Here is a 26,823-nt window from a genome sequence, read left to right on the forward strand (position 1 = left end):
GAAAAATGTTTCCAGTGTACTTTGACATTATTAAAGATGATGACTACAGAAAAAGGAGAATTATTTATTTTCTGAGTGGTGGTGGTTGGTGTTTTGTATTGCCATTGATGTTTGTGAGATCATGTTTTTAAGGAGAAAATTAGAAAATTACTCAAAAAATTTCAAGTGGGCGGTTGACTTTGAAGGTAAGTTTTGCTAGTAAAAGGGTATTGATTTCTCCCATAAGCCTCTTTAATAGCTGGCATGGTGGGAACAAGTATTTTCAGTAATATGACTTCTGGCATGTGACAGTTGGGTGAATTTATTTGGCTAATGACACGGGTTGTTTAGACGTAAATAAGAAAAGCAGTTTCCTGTTTCTGACACTCTTCCATATAAACTACCTTGAGCTGAGAACCGTTAAATTTATCTAATAAGCTTCTCACCTTGGGGAGAACAGTTAAGTCAGAATTAACAAGTTTCAGAGAGGAGAGAAATTCTTTGAAGAGGTGAATAAATGTCTGTGTAAAAGTTCACTATCCAAAGTAGCATAACTCAATCAGTATCTTTCAGAATTTTGTCAGGTATGGAACAGATTGCATAATTTTTAGCTTCTTTTTTCGTATGTCATGGTATCCGTCAGATGCTCCCAAAGTCCTTTTCTTCACCACATCTTTCATTCTAGCTTTTCTAAGCTCTAAAGAATGCAGTAGGAAGTTCTTGGTGCTGTTAGTGATTGGTAGGAATCTGGGAGAGCTATCTTAAATGCCATGTCTTCTGAATACTCAGAGAAAGGAAAATAATAATCTTTATGGAAGAACTATTTGAAATAATTAGATATTGCCTATTATGTGCCAAGCACATCACAAGCCTTGTTTTGTTAAATCTTCCCATCATTCCCACAGAGTATAGATGAGGAAACTGAGGAGATCAGATCATTTCCCACAAGGTAATCTAGTTACTGAGGAAGCTGTTAACCTTTTTTCTACATATCTATCTACTTCAGGGGTCAAAGTGAACCTTGACACGTAAGACCTAAGTTTGAGAAATGCAGATAACTTACTGTAGCTGCATATAGCTGAATAAAATTGAGCCTGACTCTGTTTTTATCCAGTTCCCCTTCTTCTGCAGTAGGAAAATACTTATCAGTCCCCTCCTTAAAAAAATTCTTAGAACTTGTATGTATAGCTGTAATAATGCTTACACTAATGGTATCACTTGTTTCATTAATAAAACTTCACACATGTGACAAACCGTTTAAGAGTATACCTATCTTGTGGAGTGCTCTGCCTCGGAGCCTGAGAACTCAGATTATCTTTTAGTCGCAGAGATTTGTGTCTGTAAACACTAAGCCATTTTCAAAATTAGAGTTTTTAAAATAACCACCATGATAGCTAATGTTTGTTGAGGTTTACTGTATCCCAGATACTGTTAAATGCCTTGAATGTATTAGTTCAATTCTAGGAGATAGTTTCCATTTATTCCTACTTTATTTTTTTAATGATGAGATTTTAGCAACGCGTTGGCTAGTGTGTAGCAGCCCATGTGGTCTAAAACTGGATTCTCAAGGCTTCCTGGAAGGCTGGCAAGTTGGTTACTCTTGTTCTGGTGTGTCGGCAGTTAGAGTATAAAGAGAATGTTATAGATGCAATATTCACTTCACTTCCCTGAATAATGATGTGGTCCTTTGGTACCCCAGTACTACTGCTACTGCATCTGTTGATTTTCCTCCTACCTGGGCAGGGTCCTTTGCTGATGCCTCCTTTGTCTCACCCTCAGGGCTGTGGTACTTTGCTTCTTTATTTCTCTTGGGTTTAAATACTATTTTTATGTTGATGACTTTTAAATTTTTGTAGTTTTAGATCAGATTTTTAGCCAGACCTAAATATTCATTTATCCAATTTGTGTATTTACATCTCCTCCTGGATTTCCAACTGGCATTTCAGACCTTTTGATTTCCTTCTCACCCCTACTTCAACCTGTTCCTTCCCAGTTTTGCTAAATAATATTGCTGTCTACCTAGCTGCTCAAGGTAAAACATCTGTAAGCCTTTCTTTGATTATTCTTTTCCTTCACCCCTCTACTCTTAGGCAGTAGCAAACCCTGTTGCTTTTACTGTTTAAACTTGGCCTTTTCTCCATTTATTTCTACTGTCCTACTCTCTTCCAGGCCACAATCATCTCTGACCTAGACAGCTGCTACAGTCTCCTAACTAGTCTCCTTATTTCCTTCCCTACCCTTCTCCAATTCATTTTTTCATAAACATTCAGAATGGTCTTTAAAAAATACTATTAATCTTAATGCTCCTCCTCCATTTAAGCTCTACTGTTGTTGCTGTTGATCTTAGATTTCGTATTGTTTACCAGGGCCTACACAGCTTCAGATGACGTAGCTCCTGCTTGAGTTTCTGAACTCTGTGATGACCACTCCCTACATGCTCCCTTCACTCTAGTCTCATGATCATTTTTTAAAAAAAATTATTTTATTGAAGTATAGTTGATTTACAATGTTGTGTTAATTTCTGCTGTACAGCAGTGATTCAGTTATACATGAATATGTATATTCGTTTTTGTAATCTTTTCCATTATGGTTTAATATAGGATATTGAATATATCCTGTGCTATACAGTATGACTTTTTGTTTATCCGTTCTTTATATATAATAGTTTGCATCTGCTAATCCCGAACTCCCAATCCATTCCTCCCCTACCCCCCTCTAGTTTCATGATCTTTGAACACAGCCCTTTTCCACTTCTGGCCTTTGCATTTGATGCCCCCTTCCTAGAATGCTCTTTCCCTTGCTTTTTGTAGAATGGATAATTTGCACCCTTCAGATCCCAATTTAGAAGTTATCTCGTCTGTCTTATCCAGAATACTATTACTCACTTCTTATATCATTCTTTTTACTTTCATGCCATTTTCACCATTTTAATTATCTGGTTTACGTTTTGTCTCTCTGCCCCCAATAGAATGTAAGCACCATGAGTTTGGTGACTTGCTTATTTTATTCACTACTTTGTAGCTACTTATAAAATATTTGTTGAAAATGAATGAATGAAGTGACTAGCTGCTTAAAAGCCGACTGCTTGCATTTGTCCTTCTAATGCCACTTCCCAAACCACGGTTGTATCATATTCTAATTTGGGGGCTAGAAGAGGGAATTAACAGGGATTGAATGACAAATACCCGGCAGGCATCATGCAGAGAGTACTTAGTCTAGTGACTTAGTTAATCCTCAGAGCAATTTATGAATGTTTTATGTTACCATTTTACAATTGAGGAAGCTGCTGTTTAGAGATTAACTATGACTACACAGTGTACTAAAGGCTAAAGCTAGGAATGGAACCCAAGATTGTCTGACTCCAATCCAGAGCCTCTAGAGCACAAAGCATTAGGAAATTCTGTGGTGAGTATGCTTTTACTCAGGAAAGTAGGATTTTGGTCACTTAAAAAAAGGGGAGATGGGGCTTCCCTGGTGGTGCAGTGGTTGAGAGTCCGCCTGCCGATGCAGGGGACACGGGTTCGTGCCCCGGTCCGGGAGGATCCCACATGCCGCGGAGTGGCTGGGTCCGTGAGCCATGGCTGCTGAGCCTGCACGTCCGGAGCCTGTGCTCCGCAACGGGAGAGGCCACAGCAGTGAGAGGCCCGCGTACTGCAAAAAAAAAAAAAAAAAAAGGTGTGGGGGGAGATGGATCTTATTTCTTCATTCTTCTTTCCTCTTCTTTTTCACCCTTTCACTACTGTTAGCCAATCCTTATAGTCACCATTCACTCATCCTGCTCTAGGTGAAATGAATCACATTCACTATTCTCTTGGGAATTCTTTATAACTTTCTACAGTCCTCTTAAAACAGGATTTTCCAAAGTTGAGCAATAGTTAGGGAGCAGGGAGGATTTAACATTCCTTTTTGGCTGCCTCGTTGATATTTAAATAGTGAATATTTGGTGTAGGGGACTGGGTAACTGATAGTAGTCAGAGTTTAGAAGGGGACAGGGATGGTGAATAGAAGGCAACATAGGAGCAGAGTGCAGCTAGCCATATGGACTGGGCTACTGGACTACTGTACTTCAGAATGTTGTTATAGCACATTAAATCAAATAAACCACAACAATGTTTGTCTCAGAACAATAGGGAGGGACTTGCCTGGCAGTCCAGTGGTTAAGACTCCGCAATTCCTCTGCAGTGGGCAGAGGTTCGATCCCTGGTCGGGGAACTAAGATCCTGCAGGCTGCGAGGTGCGGCCAAAAAGCAAAACAAAACAAAATAAAAAACAACATTAGGGAGCATTAGTGAGTTAGTATACTATAGGGAGATCAGTGTGTTTTTATAAATACAGATTTTTAAGAAACGCGCAAATATTTTTTCTTTAGAACAGTAAATTTGTCAGAATGAAAAGGACAGTATGAGATAATTGACTTTAATATTAATTTTTAGTATTATTGAAGGTGGTTTAATAGGAAAGAGAATTGAAACAAGATATGTCTTCCTGTTTCTTTTAATATGGGTGGATATGTTAAAATTATTTTTTCTCCTGACATTTATTTCTTTTGTTTTTATTTTTATTACTACTACTGCTACTACTACTGCTGCTACTACTACTACTAGTACTACTACTTGAGATTGTGGAGTAAAATTACTTAAGGATTCACTGTCATTGTTACTGAATTAACATTTATACGTGATTATTGGCATATCAGAATTTGTCTTAGTTATTAAAAACTAGTCTGAATTTAAGCCATATGTACACTCTTAATTTTTTCAGATAATACTATTGTTTTATTAATGATAATTTCAAGAATCTCACTAGTATCAGTCTATTGACATAGTACTATAACTCTTCCATCTACCTCATGGATGAATTTAATTACTGTTTGGAAACATAAGGTTTGTGTTACCAGATATTGTATAACTGAGCATTTATAATCTTAAGTGGGTAGTGTTGTACAAAGTATTGGGGAAAACTCTTTTATTAGGTTAAATTAAGGGTAGGCAACCTATGGCCCACTAGCCAGCTGCCTATTTTTGTAAATGAGTTTTATTGGAACATGCCATATGCATTCATTTTACATGTTATCTGTAGCTTCTTTTGCATTACAGCAGTGTAGGCGAGTAATTGTGACAGAGACCATATGGCTTGCAGACTCATACAAATACCATGAATGCACAAATATTTACTATCTAGCCTCTTGAGAAAAAGTTTGCTGACCCACGGGCTACATTAACAACTTATAACTTACCGTTGCAAACTTCCATATTATGTAGTTTTCCACCTTCGCCTCCTTATCTCCTTGTTATTTTTAGTAATTGTTTTTCTTTCTTTATTTTCATTGATCTATTTTCTGATTCACTGACTCTTTCCTCTGTCATCTCCATTTTGTTACTGATACCACCCAGTGAATTTTTTAAAGATGTTGTATCATTCAGTTCCAAAATTTCCACTTGGTTCTTTTTTACAGTTTGTATCAGTCTGTTGAGGATTTCTATCTTTCCATTCATTTCAAATGTGTTTACCTTTACCTCTTGGAGCATAGTTATAATAGTTGCTTTATGTTCTATGCCTGATAATTCTAATATCTGAGTCTTTTCAAGGTTGGCATGTGTTGATTGTCTTTTCTCCTGAGAATTGGTTACATTTTCTTGGTTCTTTGTATGTCACGTAATTTTGGATTGTGTCCTAGATGCTGTAAATGTTAAGCTTTATAAATTCTGAGTCATTTGGAGAATATTTTTTAAGCAATCAACCTTGTTAGATTTGACTGCTAGTTCTTGAGAATTGGTTACATTTTACTATATTTGTATGCCGAGTAATTTCAGATTGTATCCTGGACATTTAAAATTTTATGTTTTGTATTTTTTTTTAAGTTTTTTTTTGATGTGGACCATTTTTAAAATCTTTATTGAATTTGTTATGATATTGCTTCTGTTCTATGTTTTTTTGGGGTTTTTTGGCCCCAAGGCATGTGGGATCTTAGCTCCCTGACCAGGGATTGAACCCTCACCCCCTGCATTGGAAGGTGAAGGCTTAACCACTGGACCACCAGCGAAGCCCCAAAATTTTATGTTTTATAGATTCTGGGTCCTGTTATAATCCTTGGAGAATTGTGATTAAAAAAATTTTTTTTAAGCAGACAATCAACTTGATTAGGCTCAGGGCTCAAGTTTTGTCTCTCTGTGGGGGGTGGTTCTAATCTTCGTTTATTTTCAGAGCTTTTAATATGCTGCTTTGGATCTGTCCCATTTATGTACAACTTTGAGGGTGAGCCTGGACTTATGTAGGTTCATATAAAGAAATAGGGATCCTCCTCCTCTACTTTTCTTCTTTGGAATTCCCCTAATACTCTGGCCCACAAGGACTCTTTCCTCCATTTCCTCTGGCCAAGAAGAAGGGGTTTCTGGAGTATCACAGTGCTCTTTCTTTAATTCTGACCTGTTTAGTATTTTTTACCCCAGTGATTTAAATTAAAATGAAATTCTTATCCTTGTAAAAACTACTGGGAAATTTAGATGAAAAAATTCAGTGTAAGATTAGATTTCAAAATGAAATGAATGAGAATCTGCATGATGAAATTAAATAGGTGCAAATGTATTCTGTTTACATTCAAATGATTGATTACTTATAGTTATGCCCAGAATGAATCAGACATGACTTTGTGACAATTTTATTTTATTTTATTTTTATTTATTTATTTTGCCGTACGCGGGCCTCTCACTGTTGTGGCCTCTTCCGTTGCGGAGCACAGGCTCCAGACGCTCAGGCTCAGCGGCCATGGCTCACGGGCCTAGCCGCTCTGCTGCATGTGGGATCTTTCCGGACTGGGGCACGAACCCGTGTCCCCTGCATCGGCAGGCGGACTCTCAACCACTGCGCCACCAGGGAAGCCCTGTGACAATTTTAGATGGAAAGAAAACACACATGGACAAAAGTTTATTACAGACAACATGAATGTATTAATAAGCAGAGGTAAAGAGAGCTCACACAATCTTTGTTTGCATTGATAATAAGAAAATTGTGTCCCTTCCACTTTACTCTGATAGGATTATACCACATTTGCCTCTCCACGAGTGGTCAAAAGGAAGTGAGTATTTCACCTAAAAGATAAAGACTAAATAATAAAGATTTAATAAAGGCTAAAAGATTTATTAATATTAACAGTACTCAGATATTTGAAGAGTTTTCCTGTGGAGTAGAGCGTACTAGGTATATGGAATTCCTGCATTTGTTGTTAGGTTGACTAGAGCAATGTGGACCTTCCAAGTATAATTTTGTGTGGTTTTCATTGTTGATGAATTAACCATGATTCTTTATTTTGTGAAGTTTTTTCTTCTGTTAAATGTGGTTTTCTTTGTTACCGTTTTTCTAGTGTACAGAAATACTTTGACTCATTTCTAGATACTATAATTAATTTCCCCTTTGGTATATTGACAAGCAGTATTGATCCACTGGTTTAGTGTAAGTGTCCTTTGGCTTGGGTTTGTTGGCTGTGGATAGAGAAGGATCTTTTCCAGATATTACTGAAGAGAAAAGTTTGTCGGGAGTAGTGTCAAGAAGCTGGCTGGGCAAGTTTCCATGTTGCAAGGTCATTAGGCAGACTTTCAGGAGAGTATAAGATCCTGTATTTCTTTCTGCCATTGAAAGAAATTCAGTTCACTGCATAAATCCAGCTACCCATTTTCCTGTGGGGCACCTGTTTCGCTATTACTGTTGCATAAAACTTCTCTTTGTTTGCTATGTAGATTCTTAAGATGAGCCATACTTCTTTTAAGTCTAGTGGACTACGGGAATTCCCTGGCGGTCCAGTGGTTAGGACTCGGTGCTTTCACTGGCAGGGTCTGGGTTCAATCCCTGGTTGGAGAACTAAGATCCCATAAGCTGTGTGGCATGGCCAAAAAAGAAAAAAAAAAAATCACTTATCTTAAAAAATAAGTCTATTGGACTAGACCATGATGATGAAGCATTTTGAGTTTATGACTCTTTTTAGCAATATTCTAGTGTCTGGGGATAGAGTAGTAGACAAAGTGCTTGCCCCACCATGAAGTTTTAATATTATTATTTAAAAAATTTGTTTAAAAATTACCTACAGTGTTATTCACTTTTTTGATAACAGCTTTATTGAGATATAATTCACATAACATAAAATTCACCCATTTAAAATGTATAGTTTATTGGTTTTTAGTATATTTACAGACTAGTGTAACTATCACCATAGGTTTAGAACCTAATTTTAGATTACTTCAAAAAGAAACCCATATTCTTTAGCAGTCATCCCTCCTTCCTCCATTTCCACCCATCCCCTCAGGCCTAAGCATCCACTAGTCTTTTTCTTTTATACTTTTTGTCTGTGGATTTGCCTGTTCTGGTCATTTCGTATAAGTGGAATTACACAAAATGTGGTCTTTTGTGACTGGCTTTTTTCACTTAGCATTGTGTTTTCAAGGTTCATCCATGTTGTAGCATGTATCAGGACTTCCATTTCTTTTCATTGCCAAATAAAATTCATTGTATGGATATACTTCATTTTGTTTATCCATTCATCAGTTGATGAAAACATTGTTTCTACTTTTTGGCTATTGCAAATAATGCTGATTATGAACATTCGTTTATTAGGTTTGTGTGCACATGTTTTTATTTCTCTTGGATGTATACCTAGGAGTGAGTATTGCTGAGTCATTTAGTGACTTTATTGCTTAACCTTTGGAGAAACTCAGAACTCACTTATTTGAGATATCTAGTTTTCTTTATTCCGATAAATGCAGAGTTTTGCAGCCCCACCATACTGAAGATACGGAAAAGTTCCATCACCTAATTACAGTCCTTCAGTGCCATCTGTCTTTTTAAAAAATTTTATTGAAGTATAGTTGATTTACAATGTTGTGTTAGTTTCTGCTGTACAACAAAGTGGTTCAGTTATACATACGTATCTTTTTCATATTCTTTTCCATTATGGTTTATTATAGGATTTTGAATATGGTTCCCTGTCCTATATAGTAGATATTCTATATATAATTCTATATATAATAGTTGCATTCTATATGTAATAGTTTGCATCTGCTAATCCCAGACTCCCAGTCCATCCCCCACCCCCACCCTTGGCAACCACAAGTCTGTTCTGTATATCTGTGAGTCATTTTCCATTTCGTAGGTAAGTTCATGTGTGTCATATTTTAGATTCCACATGAAGTGATATCATATGGTATTTGTCTTTCTCTTTCTGACTTATTTCACTTAGTATGATAATCTCTAGTTACATGCATGTTGCTGCAAATGGCATTATTTGTTCTTTTTTATGGCTGAGTAGTATTCTATTGTATATATATGTACCACATCATCTTTATCCATTCATCTGTCAGTGGACATTTAGGTTGCTTCCATGTCTTGGCTGTTGGAAACAGTGTTGCTGTGAACATAGGGGTGCATGTATGTTTTTGAATTATAGTTTTGTCTGTATATATGCCCAAGAGTGTGATTGCTGGATCATAGTGCTGTCTCTCTTTAGGTAAACTCTTCCCCAGGCCCTAGCCACTATAATTTTGCCTTTGCCGGAGTGGTACATAAATGGATTCATAGCCATTTTGAGTCTAGCTTCTTTCGCTTAACTTAATTAGCATTTGAGATTCACTCATGTTGTTGTATCAGTAATTCATTACTTTTTGGAACCCTCCTACACTGTTGGTTGGTGCAGCCACTGTGATAAACAGTATGGAGGTTCTTCAGAAACTAAAACTAGAATTACAAAATATTAACAGCATGGTCAGCAGCCATTTTCTTTGGCAATATTGGTCTTTTAAAAAAAAAACAAAACACAAAACCTAAGCAGAGTATGTTTCTGGGTAAATTTAAATGCGACTGTCAGGAAATCAATTTGTAATATGTGATGAGTTGTGTTCTGAGTTAGAAAACCAGAGTCAGAACAAAGGCATTTCTGGCTAAGTGCTTGGAGACTAACGTTTCTGGATTTGTTTAAAAAAAAGAAAAGAAAAGAAAAGAAAGCAATATAATAGTTCTTAGTTGTTAACATTCAAATGGTGATTTCCAGAGACTTTTAGAGCTAAAACACAATGGGAAAGAAGGTATAGGCTTGCAATTCTAAGATCAAAAGAGCTTGGGGAAACGAATTGTTTTCTGAAATTGGCAAAAACTCTGGACAGAAATTTCAATATTCATATATTTTACAGTAGAGATATTAATGTATTTGATTAAGGAGTGCTGCCTTATTAACTTTCTAACAGTGGAAAAATTCTGAATTCCAATAAAGGATTTTGGACCTGAATTAACAGCTCAACATGAAATTGAATTGAAACAAATATTAAAATTGGCTAGTTTTATTTCTGTGAAGTTTTAGTGGCAAAAGATAAGCAGCAATGAAGAAAAAATTATTTATTTATTTATTTATTTATTTATTGTGATACGCGGGCCTCTCACTGCTGCGGCCTCTCCCGTTGCAGAGCACAGGCTCTGGATGCACACGCAGGCTCAGCGGCCACGGCTCACGGGCCCAGCCGCTCCGCGGCATGTGGGATCCTCCCGGATCGGGGCACGAACCCGTGTCCCCTGCATCGGCAGGCGGACCCTCAACCACTGCGCCACCAGGGAAGCCCTGAAAAAATAATTTTTTAACATATTCTGTTACAGATTCCAAGGTTAAAGTAGGAGTAGATATGTCATAGTGTTTAGTTTTGAGAATACAATTTGTTTTGCTTTTGTCCATACAGAATGACTAAAGTTGTGACCCCTGAGATTTCTGTAGTTGCTAGGTCGGGTCATTCAGGATGTTCTGCTTTTTGGGACATTTTACATGCTTGGTGCCTACATTTGACAGCTTCAAACTCTTGATTTATTCCTGTCCGTTTCATCTTTCATAATAACATGCATTAATCTTACCAGTATAGTTTCATACTTGAGTTTGAGGATGGGCTCTGTCTTTGGTGCCATTTAGGTAAGTAGAAATTAGCTGGATGCTTTACTGTTATCCGCTGAAGGCTCCATTCTGGAATTTGCTTCTCTTACTTATCTACAGTCTCTGGTAGTACAGCTCTAGCCCTTATCTTTTACGAAGCTTTTCCGAGTGTAGGAAAGGGTTAATTTTTTTTAATTTAAATTTTTGGCTGCGCTGGGTCTTCGTTGTGGCACACAGGCTCTTCATTGCAGCGTGTGGGCTTCTCTAGTTGCGGCACATGGGCTTCTCTAGTTGTGGCGTGTGGGCTCCGGAGTGCCCGGGTTCACTAGTTGTGGCGCGCCAGCTTAGTTGCCCTGCGGCATGTGGGATCTTTGTTCCCCGACCAGGGATCGAACCCGTGTCCCCTGCATTGGAAGGTGGATTCTTAACCCCTGGACCACCAGGGAAGTCCCTCACTACTTGTTTTCACTACTTGTTTTCTAATTTGTCAAAATCTACCTTTTGAGGAGGTACTGAGTATATGTCAAACCCAGGGTCAGATATGATTGCCATAGATGAAGAAGTTTCATCCTGGTGGGAGTTCATCATCCTTGAAATGTCGGTAAACATCTGTGCTCAAAAAATTATAGGTCTCCTCTTTCCTTCATGGTGTAAGTAGGAAATGTTCAGATCATTATGTAATGTCCTCATAGATCCTTGGATTTCTCTGACGAATATCTGCCTAATTGACATTTAGTGGAGAGTATGTAGTGAGTACTATAATAATCAGAGTCTACCGTGTTTTACTACTCTTATTTAACCCTCAAATTTTGTTTCTGAAGTTTGTCTTTTAATTTTTTATTAGAAAGAAGGTGGGGAATTAGATTTTTTTTGCATTTATAGTTCTATTTTGGGTTGGCCATAAAGTTCGTTTGGATTTTTTCCATAACATGTTATGGAAAAACGCAAACGAACTTTATGGCCAACCCAATACTTGAGTCTTATTAATTCGGTTCTTACATAGCAGCTGTCTAATCTTGCTAGCGATTATGCTTGTATTTCCTGATGACATAATATAAATCATAGCAGTTTGAAGTACAGAAGTGTCAAGTGGGTGTGCTACTGTATTTCAGTCATGAGATTTGAAAAATAAAAACATTGTGGTCTGGAGCACTGCACATGCATATTACGCTGCTCATTGTTTGAATTAGAATTTTAAGTGGTATTATGAGAAGCTGTTTTCTTGTCATGTTGAGCTGAAAGGGAGGTAAGCATCCGGTGATGTATGCTGGAGATACAGAGCTTGGTGAGAGCTGGTAATCTTAATGACAGGCAGAATTAGGAAGTATGTAGTGTAAGAGCTTTACATGTGTGCCATTTCTTTGAAATTCACCTGTTTCTGGAGAAAATGCCTAGCAGTGCTTATCTCATACTGATTTATCTAGGCTTTTTTAGTGGAAGGAGGGGATGCTAAACAGCCTAGTTGCAAATTACTAAAATACCATTAAAAAAATTGAGATATAATTCACATACCATAAAATTCACAATTTTACACAATTTTACAATTCAGTGGGGTTTTTTTTTAAACCATATTTATGAAGATATGCAACCATCACCACTACGAATTAAGGAGAAAATTGCTCCGTAAAATAAGTTCCCTTGGTTTCATGCATTACGTGCCCAGTCTGCAGTAGTGTGTTCATTTGCCGTTGGGCAGGTGATTCAGCCTGGGCCAAGAATTTGGGACTTCTTAGAAGTTTTAGAGTGACACTCCATTGACTCTTTTATGAGATGAACTACTAATTTAATTCTGTCCGGAAGATAGGGGTAACCATATTTTGACCAGGTTGTGATAATGCTTTTTTACTATGCTATAAAGTATTCTGCCCATGGGCGCGTCGATGTAATAGGAAGAGCGCTGTCTTTAGAATACAGAAGAAACCTGACCTGGCCTTAGTTAGCCTTGTTAACTTGGGCAAATTACTTCATCTTGCTGCGACTAAGTTTATAGGAGATACTGTAAAATGGTTCATTGAGGACAACATGGTTGGTTAGGCTTGCCGCATGCTCTAGATTCAGATCTCCTGACTTTGTTTTTCAGTTTTCTTTTATAGAGCTATGTTTTTGTCTTAAATATTTTTATCCAAATGGTCTTTTAAGAAACAATTTATTAATCCACAATATTCTGTTGGTAGTTTTCAGAGAGGGGAATAAATGACGTCAATATTCTTTATGTGAAAAAGAAGGAAAAAAGAATGTTTGTTACTGGAATATTGACCAAATATATGATTGCCTCTTTAGAAGTCTTGTAGTTAACAGTAATATTGTTAGCCAGTAAAGTTACTAATAGAAATCAGGAGCCTTAACCTTTCCTAGTAAGGTTAAATGGTATGGCTCAGCTCTTGGGGCCTACTACCGGTGACTCATTTGAGAACTTATTCCCACCTAGTGACAGTTGGCCCTAGCTCGAAAAACTACTAGCAGTTGGCTTTGTAGAAGAAAGAACAGTCTCATATTTTCTACCATTCATGTAACCACAATATAGAACCATAATTCAAAGAAAGTTTTATTTTGGCTAGGGGTAATCTTCATTCTGAAAGAATTGACAAACTAATATAAAGGACTTTTGTCCTGAAACTTGTTAGGCTTACGTTTTCTACATTGCAAACATATATACAGTTTCTTTGGATGAAGCAGTTCCTTTATGAAATGTTTCAGCTTTGTTATTTCTCAGTGCAGCATTTTAAATCAGTTCTTTGTGTGTAGGGGATGATGGCAACGCATGGAACTGTTGTCTGAGGTTGCTAGTTTGAAGAACTAACTAGAGACTGGTACAGTGTTACTAATTTTGAATGACTAAAGCGTTGGGATTTTGGGTTTTGTTTTGTTTTGTTTTCCCTCTCCACCTCAGTCAACTTTTGCTACTTGGATATAAAGAATTTTACTTCTAAAGATTCTCTTAGACCTCTGCAACTTGTGGTCATGCATATAAAATTATTATTTGCAGCTGTCACTTTTTCTTCCTTACTGTTTCATTAAATTAGAAAGGAACATGATGTGAGAACTATTAAATATTTGTTAGGTTGAAGAAATAATTCTGTCTTATTTTGGGTTTATTATATTTGTAGTCTTTCTTTTAAAATACATTTAAATTATAGAAATACTTCATATTTATGGTAGAAAAGGCAGTTATGTAATCCTGTCATCCAGAGATAATTGCTGTTAATCTTCTGTGCCAAGTCTCTTGGTTGTCATTCTTACAGAGGTAAAATACCACCTTACCAGGGAGAAGAGCTTATGTCTTCCAGTTTTGAAGCTGAATAAAATGATAGCCTTTTGTCTTTTGAAGAATATCCTGACATGTTGAAATATTTTAAACTAAATTACAGTGGAGAGCCTCTTTCATAAAAATGAGGAGTTGGTGGGTAGATATTGGGAAAATAACAGCTAAAAAAGAAAAACAAGGAAACAGTTGTATTCGCAGAACAGACTAGGTCTTTGTCAGCAATTTCCACGTTGATGAATTAGTCTTATCTTTCTGAATATCCTGCTTATACTTCCTTAGTCTTTTTCTCTAGAAAGTAAAGGTAGTAGACTCTCATCATGGGCCTAAAGTTAGGAGGCTTGTTGTATGATTTTTATTTGTTTTGAGTTTCCATGGAATGTTTATCACGGGAATCACTTTTGGAGAGACTGATCTAATCACATTAGGAAATTTGAAATACTTTGTTTTCTAGTTTCTCTGGAGAAATAAGTGTATAACTCCACTAACTGGATGACAAAGCTTGGGTCATTGACAGAATTTTGTGGTCGTAATTTGCTCTTACTGCTAAAGCAGTTCATTTTTGAGTTCTCTTATCCTTAACTCGCTCTTCTAGAATTCCTAGAGGACCTGTGCAGCAGCCTCTCGAGGATCGAATCTTCACTCCTACTGTCTCGGCAGTGTACAGCACGGTGAGTACCTCAGGGTTGTTTGTCAGATTGTGTGTGTTTTTTGCACATGAACCTTTGATATTATAGGCAGTGTTTGTTAGATTGGTACATAATAGGCTTTTGACAGAAAAGTTCAATCAAATCTCGAACAGAATTAGATGTATATAATATAATAAGGTGAATAGGTCTTTTCCCCTGTCATCTTAATTTAAGAAGTAGACATGAAAGAAACATTCTGTTAAGGTAGATTGACTTGTACACCTTTGTTCTTTTTCCTCCCTTTTCCTCCTTCCATAAATATTGTGATTCTTCTAGGACACTGAGTTTTAATTTTCTTTTGGATATTTTTTCTTAAATTTTACACTTTTAACTTAAATTTTTTATTTTACTTTTTTCCTTCTTTGACTACATATAAAAATGCAGAAAGTTTAGAAAAGAGAATAGTGGTTAATGGGAGTAAATTTAAATATTTATGTTAAATGATAGATTCAAATTCATAAATGAAGGGAAATTTAAAAGTTAGAGGATGAAGATAATAAAATTAGAAGCAGATTACAGGGGTATTACAGTGAGCCTAAGGGAATTTAGGGGAGAATCGAGGAGTTGGACATGTCTTTTTTTTGGGCTGTGCCATGTAGCTTGCGAGATCTTAGTCCCCCCAGTCAGGGATTGAACCCAGGCCCTCGGCAGTGAAAGCACGGAGTCCTAACCACTGGACTGCCAGGGAATTCCTGGACATATCTTTATTTTTTAAATTAAAAAAAAAATTTTTTTTCTAAGGGAGGGGGGATCTCTCCCCTTATTTTCTCTTTCTTTTTTTAAGAATTTATTTATTTTATTTATTTTTGGCTGTGTTGGGTCTTTGTTGCTGTGCATGGGCTTTCTCTAGTTGCGGTGAGCGGGGGCTACTCTTCTTTGTGGTGTGTGGGCTTCTCATTGTGGTGGCTTCTCTTGTTGTGGAGCATGGGCTCTAGGCACGCAGGCTTCAGTAGTTGTGGAACACGGGCTCAGTAGTTGTGGCTCTAGAGCACAGGTTCAGTAGTTTTGGTGCATGGGCTTAGTTACCCCACAGCATGTGGGGTCTTTCCGGACCAGGGATTGAACCTATGTCCCCTGCATTGGCAGGAGGTTTCTTAACCACTGAACCACCAGAGAAGCCCTAAAATTTTTTTATATTTATTTATTTGGTTGTGTGGGGTCTTAGTTGCAGCAGGTGAGCTCCTTAGTTGTGGCTTGCGAGCTCCTTAGTTGCGGCTCCAGGGCTCCTTAGTTGTGGCATGAGAACTCGCAGTTGCAGCATGCATGTGGGATCTAGTTCCCTGACCAGGGATTGAACCTGTGCCCCCTGCATTGGGTGCTCAGAGTTTTATCCATTGAGCCACCAGGGAAGTCCCTGGACATGTCTTTTTTAAAAAAATTTATTTATTTTTATTTATTTATTATTTTTGGCTGTGTTGGGTCTCCTTTGCTGCACGCAGGCTTTCCCTAGTTGCAGTGAGCGGGGGCTACTCTTGGTTGCGGTGCGCGGGCCTCTCATTGCAGTGGCATCTCTTGTTGTGGAGCGTGGGCTCTAGAGCATGTGGGCTTCAGTAGATGCAGCGCGTGGGCTCAGTAGTTGTGGCTTGTGGGCTCTGGAGTGTAGGCTCAGTAGTTGTGGCGCACAGGCATAGTTGCTCCGCGGCACGTGGCATCTTCCCGGACCAGGGCTCGAACCCGTGTCCCCTGCATTGGCAGGCGGATTCTCAATCACTGCGCCACCAAGGAAGCCCTGGACATAGCTTTTAATGTTTCATTTCATCATACCATTCATCCTTGGAAATAGGGTGCTTTAAAGAAACTCACAGTATAGTGAGAGAGATGAGTAAATAAATAATTGTAATCCAAGTGATATGATAAAGCAATAATTCTTATCCTTTTGGGTTATAAATTACTTGTAGAATCTGAAAATAGTCGCAGTGCTTTCTCCTCAAAAAAGAGCATATACCAAGTGTTTACCTATAATTTCAGAACTTCACAGATGTCCATCAGGCCATTCATAAGGCTCGGGTTGAGAACCTTTGATTAGAGATATGACCATGCTATTATATGGGAAAGGGAGAAGTTGCTTCATTGAGGAAGTGACACTAAGCTGGAAGGTATAAGACTTCTAAGCAGGGCTTCCCTGGTGGCGCAGTGGTTGAGAGTCCGCCTGCTGATGCAGGGGACATGGGTTCGTGCCCCGGTCCGGGAAGATCCCACATGCCGTGGAGCGGCTGGGCCCGTAAGCCATGGCTGCTGAGCCTGCGTGTCCGGAGCCTGTGCTCTGCAACGGGAGAGGCCACAAGAGTGAGAGACCCGCGTACCGCAAAAAAAAAAAAGGACTTCTAAGCAGAAAAGGGACGAAGAGGTCTCTAGGAAGTGAAAAATTAGAGGCATGGTTAATGGAATGGTCAGTAGTCAGAAGTGTGGCATGTGTGCTAGGTTTTGTAGCCAAAGTAGAGATGAGAAAAGTGAGTTTTGCAGGTTTTAAGGTTGTCCTAAAGAGATAGAAGTTTATCATGCAGGTAATGGGTAAGGTAATTTTTTTTCTTGGTTTGCTTAAAACAAGTCTCAGTTTACACCTATTGTAGATCAACTAAACACCTGTTAATTACTTTTTGAATCCTCTGTAACTCTTAAAATGGTCCCAGTTTGGATGATAAACTATCTGCTCAGTGTACTAATTGGGAACCTTCAATTTACATTAAAAAAATAACCTTTAATTTTTTTCTGGCGCAAACTTCCTCCAGGCCAGAGTTGTTTGTTTGTTTAAAGTACTGAGGTTGGGGACTTCCCTGGCAGTCCAGTGGATAAGACTCTGTGCTTCCACTGCAGGGACACGGGTTCGATCCCTGGTTAGGGAACTAAGATCCCGCATACTGTGTGGCATGGCCAAAAAAAAAAGTACTGAGCTTAAAGGCTGTAGAATTTTATCAGGCATAACTCTTAAAAAATGTAATTTTTGCTAATTATGAAAGTATACCTTCAACATTAAATTATTTTCAAAATTAGGATAGGAAAAAGAAGATGAAAATTTCTAGTAATCTTGACTGATTTCTAGAGGTATCTACTATAACTGTTTTTTGGTATAGTTCCTTTGTCTCTTTTTCTGTGTTGTAGGCTCTGTATAAGAGTTTTTTTTTTCTTCTTATGTGGTACACGGGCCTCTCACTGTTGCGGCCTCTCCCGTTGCGGAGCACAGGCTCCGGACGCGCAGGCTCAGCGGCCATGGCTCACGGGCCCAGCCGGTCTGCGGCATGTGGGGTCTTCCCGGACCGGGGCACGAACCCGTGTCCCCTGCATCGGCAGGCGGACTCTCAACCACTGCGCCACCAGGGAAGCCCTATCTCTTAAGCTTTTAATGTGTGTCAGATACTGTTCTAGATGTTGGGAATATAGTAGTGAGCAAACTAAACCTGCAGTCCTCATGGAGCTTACTTTTTTGTGAGATAGAAAGATAGTTAAATTAAAAAAAATGTGTGTGCAATATGCTATTAGGTGGTAATAAATGCCGTGATGAAAACGAGGCGAGATAAAGGGATAAGGAATGACTGGACATCCTACTTTAGCTAGGGCTCCCAGGGAAGTTTTATCTGAAAAAATGGCATTTAAGTAGAAACTTAAGAAGTAAGGGAGTGAGATTGTAGATGTTAGGGAAAGAGCACTTCTGGTAGAAGAAGGAGCAGTGCAGAGGCCCAGAGATAGAATCTGGAGCATCAGATGATATAGGGTACTATAGACCATGGTGAAGATTTTGGATTTTAATCTAGGTGTGATGGAAAGCCATTGGAAATATAAGAACAGAAGATCTGATTTTTTTTTTAAGGTGACTGTACCTGCTGTATAGAGGATAGACTGATGAGGGTAGGTGGTTGTCGTTGTGAGGTGGAAAGCAAGACCAGTGGGCGGTTATTGTAGTAATATAGGCAGATGATGGTGGCTTGCTCTAAGCTGGTAACAGTCAAAGAGAGGAGATGGGGTTTGCTATATATTTTGAAAATGGAGTCAATAGGATATGATGATAGCTTGGATGTGGAATGTGAGAGAAAGAAGAGTAAAGGAAGATGTTGTGGATCCTCGCTTGAGCAACTGAGTGGATGAACATGGTACTATTTATAGGAAGGAACACTGGGTGAGGAACAGGGTCTTTGTTGAGAAAAATTTATATATGTGAACATTATTTTTGTGAGGAGTTAAGCATTAGGTTGTTTCCTGTCGTGAATAACCTACTGAATTTTAACCCTTTTCTGTATTTTGGATTATTTTATAGAGTAACTTTCTAGAAATGCAATTCCTGAGTTAAAGTGTAGGCATGTTATTAAGATTCCTCATAAATGAGGACATGTGACTTCGTAAACTTAGTACTTTAGAGAGGAGATAATCAAAATCCTGTGAGTAACACAGTGCCTGCTACACAGTTTATGTGAATTGTTTTGCATCTAAAGTTTTGAATTTATTTTTGAGTTAGACCAAATTTGACTTTTACTATTAAAAGCTACTGCCATATTTGTGGTCCTTCAGTTAATTTAAAAATTGGGTGTGTCAGTTAAATGTGATGCCTATTCTGGAAGGACCAGGGGTTTTAGACAGTAAAAAGTTACCTTAAAATACGATGTCTCTACTTTTCGATCAGTTATTTCCATTCTTAGTAATTTAAGTCTCTTCCCCACTTTCACAATGCTGTTGTGCCCATTAACGATGAGTAGGAGGGTAGTTGACCAGGTGCTTAGTCTCCCTTTTTCTCAGCCCCAAGGTTATGTATTGGTCATTATTCTCTAGTGTCTAGGTCCATTAGCATCATTTATGGCATTTAGTGTCATAAAATAAAGGCTAACCTTCAATTCACTTCCTCCTGGCTCCTCATATGGTGCCCATATGTCACTGTAATTGAGTTGGTTAAATTCCTTGAAAGGCAGAAAGACACCTGGATAGTCTTTAAAAATTATACAAAGATTTTGCTTTTTAATGTCTGATATGGAGGCTATATGCCCTTTTGTCAGCCAATTTAGGTAAGTTCTCTGCTGCTAATCAAAGAGGTATCAGAAGTAGGGCTCAGCTTTTATAATGCCTTCATTTTACATTTTAGCATGCTTATTATTTATTTATTATAGTCTGGTTTATCTAAGTTTCTCCTTGGAATATTTATCAGGGATGAGAGGGATACTTTTGTCATTATTCTTCATTAACCATAATTAGGGTGATTCGTCATATGAACAAAAAAAGAATAAAGCCAGTATTTTTTTAATGCTAGTAAGAGCAGTATATACTGTGGTAGAGAGGAAATGGCAAAACTAAAGAGGCATGAGCTAATCTGAAGTATATTCATTAATAACTGTCTTATTGGCATGCTTCTGAAGAACAAAATGTGAAATTTCACCATGTTGTATATTTTTGGCTTATATAGTCAGCCCTCCGTATCCAGGGGTTCCTCATCCTCGGATTCAGTCAACCGTGGATCGAAATGTTTGGAAAAAAAGATTGCAGAAAGTTCCAAAAAGCAAAACTTGAATTTGCTGTTTGCTGGCAGCTATCTACATAGCATTTACATTGTTTTAGGTATTAGTGTAATCTAGAGATGATTTAAAGTATAGGAGAGGATGTGTGTAGATCATATGCGAACACTAAGCCATTTTATATAAGAGACTTGAGCATCCTCGGATTTTGGTATCTGTGGGGGGAGTGGGTCTACGAACCAATCCCTCTCAGATACCTAGGGATAACTGTATATCTTATTTAGAGAAATTAGATTTTATGACTATTAAACCAGTATTTTTAACATAATTACAGAGATAAACTTAATAAATTTTTTTTCTGGAATAGTGACTTTACTACAAGAAGCAGCAGTCTATATTCTAGGGGATTGGAAGGGCTATGTTATTAACTACTTACGAAAAATTCCTTTCAATAAATTATTTAATTTGAATAAATTACTCCTTAATGTCATAACATTTCACAATACTTTTTTTTTTTTTTTTTTTCCTGTACGCGGGCCTCTCGCTGTTGTGGCCTCTACTGTTGCGGAGCACAGGCTCCGGACGTGCAGGCTCAGCGGCCGTGGCTCACGGGCCCAGCCGCTCCGCGGCATGTGGGATCTTCCCGGACCGGGGCACGAACCCGCATCCCCTGCATCGGCAGGCGGACTCTCAACCACTGCGCCACTAGGGAAGCCCCCACAATCCTTTTTAGTCAGCTTATACTTTATAAAGTTTTGATTCTGTCATCCTGTAGCTCTGTGTCATGTAATTAGAAAGTCAGCTGATATATATTAAGTAGGCCAGCATGTCAATGGAGACCTCTGCACAGAGAAAATTTAGCTTGGGTTGATCGACACTCTTTAAGCAGTTGTGTCCAGCCAGATGTAAATCCACTTAATTGCCCCATAATCCAGCACAGATTAACAATCCATTTTTTCCCCCAATGGTAAAACACCAGCTGAACTCATTATTTGTTGGTTTATTTATACTTTTTTTTTGCGGTACGTCTCACTGCTGTGGCCTCTCATGTTGCGGAGCACAGGCTCCGGATGCGCAGGCTCAGTGGCCATGGCTCACGGGCCCAGCCGCTCCGCGGCATGCGGGATCCTCCCGGACCGGGGCACGAACCCGTGTTCCCTGCATCAGCAGGCGGACTCTCAAACACTGCGCCACCAGGGAAGCCCTATACTTTATTTTTAAGAACAGCGTTGTTGAGTGTATTTGATATATAGGATATGTAGTGCCTGTGATTTAAATATATCTGAAGTGTAGTATTTAAAGTGTATAATTTGGTAAGTTTTATTATAAGTTTATAGCAATAAAAACCTCTACCACAATCAAGAAAATTAACATACCCATCACTTCCAAAAGTTTCCTCATGGCTTTGTCATGTTTCTACCTTACCCCACCGCTGGTCCGCTTTCTGTCATTATGGATTCATTTGCATTTTCTAGACTTCGTTTTTTCACTCAGGTTAATTATTCTGAGATTTATCCATGTTGCTGTGTTTATCATTAGTTTATTCCTGGAAAAAATGTAAACTATGGGCTTAAAATTTAGAGTTGTCATAATCATGTTTCATATATTATTTTTTCCTCCTAATAATAGAGTTTGGTTTTTGTTAAACATAATGTAAATCATAATGATTATACAATTTGGCAGTTTTCTTTTTTAATACAACATTGCATTGTAAATAATTGTCATGCTGTTACATAGCATTAATAAACATTATGTTAACAGCTTAAGTAAGTAGCATGTCAATGAGATGAACCATAATTTACATAATCAGTTAATTTACAAGCTAGTGTTTGGTTTAAAGATCCTTCTTCTTTATTTTCTATTTTAAATAACTTTGTGATACATACATGTATAAAATACATATTCATATATTATATATGTGTATATATTTTTTCTGTTTAAACAGGGTTATTTCCTGTGGCTAACATACCCAAAAGCAGCTTTACTAGGTTAAAATATTGGGTTGGCCAGAAGTTGCATTGTTTTTTTTCCGTAAGATGGCTCTAGTAGCGCTTAGTGGTCTTTAACTTCATTCGAAACAGTTTTCTTAGATTCTATTGTGACAGCTGTCCTATCAGCATGCATTAAAAAAGAAGAAACATCAAAATTGGTGAATTTTTTATAGCCATTTTAATATTGAAGATGGAAAAAAAAGCAACATTTTTGGCATATTATGTTTTATTATTTCAAGAATGGTAAAAATGCAACTGAAATACAAAAAAAAGATTTGTGCAGTGTATGGAGAAGGTGCTGTGACTGATCAAATATGTCAAAAGTGGTTTGCGAAGTTTCGTGCTGGAGATTTCTCGCTGGACGATGCTCTGTAGTCGGGTAGACCAGTTGAAATTGATAGCGATCAAATCGAGACATTAATTGAGAACAATCAACGTTATACCACATGGGAGATAGCCAACATACTCAAAATATCCAAATCAAGTGTTGAGAGCCATTTGCACTAGCTTGGTTGTGTTAATAGCTTTGATGTTTGGGTTCCACATAAGTTAAGCAAAAAAACCCTTCTTGACTGTATTTCCGCATGCGATTCTCTACTTAAACATAAGGAAAATGTTCTGTTTTTAAAAAAATTATGGGGCTTCCCTGGTGGCGCAGTAGTTAAGAATCCTGCTGTCAATGCAGGGGGCACAGGTTCGATCCCTGGTCCGGGAAGATCCCACGTGCCGCAGAGCAACTAATCCCATGCACCACAACTCCCGAACCTGCACTCTGGAGCCCGCGAGCCACAACTACTGAGCCCGCGTGCTACAACTATTGAAGCCTATGCGCCTAGAGCCCGTGCTCTGCAACAAGACAAGCCACTGCAATGAGAAGCCCGCGCACCGCAATGAAGAGTAGCCCCTGCTCACCGCAACTAGAGAAAGCCCGCACGCAGCAACGAAGATCCAATGCAGCCAAAAATAAATAAATCAAACAAGTAAATTTAAAAAATAAAAAAAACAAGTTGTGACGGCGATGAAAAGTGGATACTGTACAGTAACGAGGAATGGAAGAGTTGGTGGGGCAAGCGAAATGAACCACCACCAACCACACCAAAGGCTGGTCTTCATCCCAAGAAGGTGATGTTGTATATATGATGGGATTGGAAGGGAGTCCTCTATTATGACCTCCTTCTGGAGAACCAAACGGTTAATTCCAACAAGTACTGCTCCCAGTTAGACCACCTGAAAGCAGCACTCGATGAAAAGCATCTGGAATTAGTCAACAGAAAATGCATAGTCTTCCATCAGGATAACTAACGCAAGACCTCATGTTTCTTTAATGACCAGGCAAAAACTGTTACAGCTTGGCTAGGAAGTTGCGATTCATCCGCTGTATTCACCAGACATTGCACCTTCGGATTTCCATTTATTTCAGTCTTTACAAAATTCTCTTAATGGAAAAAATTTCAATTCCCTGGAAGATGGTAAAAGACACCTGGAACAGTTCTTTGCTCAAAAAGATTAAAAGTTTTGGGAATTATAAAGTTGCCTGAAAAATGGCAGAAGGTAGTGGAACAAAACGGTGAATACATTGTTCAATAATGTTCTTGGTGAAAATGAAAAATGTGTCTTTTAGTTTCACTTAAAAACCTAAGGAACTTTTTGGCCAATCCAATACACACACTATAAAGACGATACTCTTCACATACTGTAAAGTTACGGGCCTTTATGTTGCTGCAAGCAGTATGGGAGTCTATCCATTTCATTTTATCTTGATAGTTTCAGGTCTTCTCATTTTCAAACATCTTTGCTAATTCGATAGGTCAAAAGTGCTATTTAACAATTCACAGGAGAGGAAATTGGCAGGTTAAGTGACTGTGGAAGGTTTACATTGATAAAATAATGATGTCATATTTTGGTTGTAAAATTAACAAAGGTTTAATTATATACCCAATTCTCAGTTGTAGGAACGTACTATTTAGGAATTTTTAGGACTTTTTTCTTAGCTTTTTTTTCCTGTTTAATATTTTTGAATTACTGGGTATAGAAAAGGATGAAATTTTCCTGTTGTGGCAAGAAGGTTGTAAGGAAGATTGTAGTTTTAAAATTATTATTGTCGCTTTTCTCCAGTGGCATTGCTGAGTGATATTCAACTACAGTTGGAAATCCAAATTTTTGTATTTGGAATTTAATAAAAGATGAAAATCACGGTTAGCGATACATGTACATACATATATTTAAATTGTGTAAAATACACCTAACATAAAATTTACCACCTTAATCAGTTTTAAGTGTACACTTAAGTTGTACTAAATATATTCACGTTGTTGTGCAAATACCATTACCATCCATTCCCAGAACTCTTATCATCTTGTAAAACTGTACCTATTAAATAACAACTTCATTCTTCTCTCTCCCCAGTCCCTGGAAACCACCACTCTGCTTTCTTTCCCTATGATTTTGACTACTTTAAGTACCTCACATAAATGCAATCATACGGTATTTGTCTTTTTTTGTGACTGTCTTATTTCACTTAGCATAATGTCCTGAGTGTTAATCCACATTGTTGCATGTGTCAGAATTTTCTTTCTTTTTCGGGCTGAATAATGTCCCAATGCATGTGTATTGCACATTTTTGCTTATCCATTCCTCTGTCAACGGACACTTGGTTTGCTTCATCATTATAGCTATTGTGAAGAATGCTGCCATGATACCTCTTTGAAACCCTGCTTTCAGTTCTTCTGGGTATATGCCTGGAAGTAGAATTGCTGGATCATATGATAATTTTATTTTTAATATTTTGATGAATCATTGTACTATTTTCCACAGTGACTCTGCCATTTTACATTCCCACCAATAGTGTACGAGGATTCCAATTTCTCCACATCCACTCCAACCCTTGTTGTTTTCTGTTTCTATGGGTTTTTTTGTTTGTTTTTTTTTTGCTGTACACAGGCCTCTCACTGTTGTGGCCTCTCCCGTTGCGGAGCACAGGCTCCGGACGCGCAGGCTCAGCGGCCATGGCTCACGGGCCCAGCCGGTCTGCGGCATGTGGGGTCTTCCCGGACCGGGGCACGAACCCGTGTCCCCTGCATCGGCAGGCAGACTCTCAACCACTGCGCCACCAGGGAAGTCCCCTAAGACATCTTTGAAGTTACTTTTCTGTGGCATTTTTAAATACAACTGAAAAGCCTCTGGCCTCTTGGAGCTTGCGTTCAGGGCTTAAACACTGAAGATGTGGCAGAGTTATTAAGGATATTGAGACAAACTTAATTCAGTAAATGTTTATTGAATGATAGCTGTGTGCAAGTTTTTGTGTCAGATAATATGGGATAACAGTAGTAGATAATATGATCCTTGTCTTTAAGAGTTTTCATTTTATCAGGTGAGATGGTAATACATTATTTTAAGTATGTATTGGAAAATGAGGAGGACACGTTAGTGACTATATAAATTAGAACAAGTATATGTAAATAAGACGTAAGATTTATTGGTATAGGTATCAAGGATTCTCATTAGGCAGAAGTACTTGGAGGAGTGAAGCATGGTTGTAATTGTTCACCAGAGAAAGAAGATGACTAGATAAACTCTAAGAAGCCATAAAATGCAAATGGGGACAATGTTTGGACTGTATCTTAGTGGAAGTGGGGATAGGTGAACATATTCCAGTTAAATCCTTTGAGGTGGATGATGAGAATACTGCTCCGTAGTGTAATGAGTCATGAAATGTACAGTTGACCCTTTAACAAATGGGGGTTAAACTCTCTGCATGTATAACCTAGGTATATAAAAATTGAGCAAATCTGGTCAGAGCAGTTCATCAAGAGGAAACTGACAGGATACTTCATAGAATATTTTCTTCACTATCATCACTAACACTTACTGAGCACTGACTATGCACCAGGCACTATTCTAAGCACTTCACTTGTATTAATTCATTTAATCCTTATAACAAAGGTATGAGGTAAGTATAATTATATCCCCTTTTTTAGTTGGGGAAACAGATACAGAGGTGAAGTATCTTGACTAATTTCATCCACCTAGTAAGTTAGAGGCTGGATTTGAACTCACATGGATCTTTAACATTTATTGAGTGGTGGTTGTACCCCAGGCACTGTGCTAAGTACTGTAATACAGTGTATTGTTTAATCATATGACAACCTTCATTTACAGATACTGAAATGGGACTCTCTGAAGTTATGTAATTTGAGTACAGGTCTATCTGACTTTACAGCCCTTGTGAAGTACTACATTTTACCGTGTGGAAAGCTGCCTTCCTTTTGTTGAACTCTCAAAAGTAGGGTGTAAAAAGCAATACTCCGTTTTTTGGGGAATGGGGGCTCTTGATCATCTGATGAAAGCTATGGATCTGCTTTGCAGAACAGCGAACGTACAAAGATAATTTTTACTGCAGTTTTAGGAGAGTTCAAGTATCCTTTGAACCTAGCTAAAGAATCCTAACTCTGATAAGATTCCTTGCTCTAGGCTAGACCAAGTTTCCCCTTGCAAGGATGCTGTGTTGCACTCTTTTCATGATTCTCAGTATAGGGAAATAGCTCAATTGATACTTTGTACATTGTGGGTTAAACTG

At 38.1% G+C, this 26,823-nt stretch overlaps 1 protein-coding gene across 14 annotated transcripts in view; it reads left to right on the plus strand.

The window, feature by feature from the left end:
* The window catches only part of EIF4G3 (eukaryotic translation initiation factor 4 gamma 3), a 367,975-nt gene that overhangs the window by 69,753 nt on the left and 271,399 nt on the right, over positions 1 to 26,823 (plus strand). For 12 of the 14 annotated variants that reach the window (XM_033841819.2, XM_033841846.2, XM_073794676.1 and 9 more), the window contains one exon: positions 14,731 to 14,806. The gene's annotated coding sequence lies outside the window, so the exon portion shown is untranslated. Of the gene's footprint in view, positions 1 to 14,730; positions 14,807 to 26,823 lie in introns of those variants that run through there. The other 2 variants (XM_073794698.1, XM_073794694.1) reach the window with 2 other exon arrangements.

This window comes from Tursiops truncatus, chromosome 1, assembly GCF_011762595.2.
Source record: "Tursiops truncatus isolate mTurTru1 chromosome 1, mTurTru1.mat.Y, whole genome shotgun sequence".
Lineage (NCBI taxonomy): Eukaryota > Metazoa > Chordata > Mammalia > Artiodactyla > Delphinidae > Tursiops > Tursiops truncatus.